Genomic DNA, 1232 nt, shown 5'->3' with positions numbered 1-1232 from the left:
TTTATACCATTATATACATGTATTTTTGGAGACAATTCCACCATGACACTACTCTCTTTAAATTCTTTACTGATGCCTACATCACATCAGATTTGTCAAGATTTTAATTCATGCTCTTTCCAATGCCTTCTGTATTTGCTGTTGCTGTGTGCTGTCAAGTGTGAGCTGACTCATAACTGACCCTTCAGTGAGTTTTCAGAGGCACTTGATTTGCATTAGAGGAGATTATCCATCCTTCTCCTGTGGAGTAGGTAGTGGATTCTAACCACATGCCTTTGAGATTATAGCCCCATCCATACACCTTCCATACCCTCAGGTTTGTCTCTTCTTTGGGATGTGTCTCCAGAATGCCTGTGACGACTTTTGTAAGTTTAACTCTTACAATGTTTGTTAATAGAATCTGCAAGTAGAGGATGGATAATGCTCTCTTTCATTCTAAGTACTTAATGTTAAATATGCATCATGTCACTTGTTTGTGCTATTGTTTTTTTAAAAAATTTAATATTTTATTATTTGTGTGTGTGTGTGTGTGTGTGTACCATCAAATCGGATCTGACTGGTACAGGAGGAGTGTGTCTCTCCTTTCCCGGCAGAGGATCTGGTGGATTTGAACTGTGCGCCTCTGGGATTGCAGTGCAGCTTCTTGCCACTAGGCCACCAGAGCTCCCCTTGTGCTATTGTTTTTACAATATTCTTGCTCTGTCTCTGGTTTAATTCAGAATCTAGAACATATGCCTGGTCTCAGGAGAACAAATCGTAAGTATTCAGTTAGACAATAAAAGGTGGATGATTAAAGCACACGCAGAGATGCCTCCAAAGAAAGACTTGATGATATGTACCCAAATGATCATGATTTTAAAAACTCTATGCAACAAATTGTTCTACTCTGCAGACAAGAATCACCAAGAATTCAAATTAACTCAATACCAGCATTTTTGGTTTATTTGGTTTGTCCTAAGTGTTACAGTGTTTCTTGTTTAAATAAAATTGGTTTTATCACTGCCTCAGAAGCTCTGATATTCTAATGAGTAAGTAGTTGTGCAGCCACCCAAAAGGCAGGTGGTTCAAACCCACCAGCTATACCAAGTGAGAAGGATGGGGAATCTCCTGTCATCTTATTTAGAGTTCTGAAAACCCACTGGGGAGTCAACTGACTCAGTTTTGACTCCAAGGTAGTGAGTTGTAGAGCTGTTAAGGCCTATTGCTGAAACTGAGGAGGACCTGAAGCGCTT

This window comes from Elephantulus edwardii, unplaced genomic scaffold, assembly GCF_000299155.1.
Source record: "Elephantulus edwardii isolate Elephantulus edwardi_28Jun2011 unplaced genomic scaffold, EleEdw1.0 scaffold00184, whole genome shotgun sequence".
NCBI classification, from domain to species: Eukaryota; Metazoa; Chordata; class Mammalia; order Macroscelidea; family Macroscelididae; genus Elephantulus; species Elephantulus edwardii.
Note: the sequence above shows the minus strand (reverse complement) of the source record.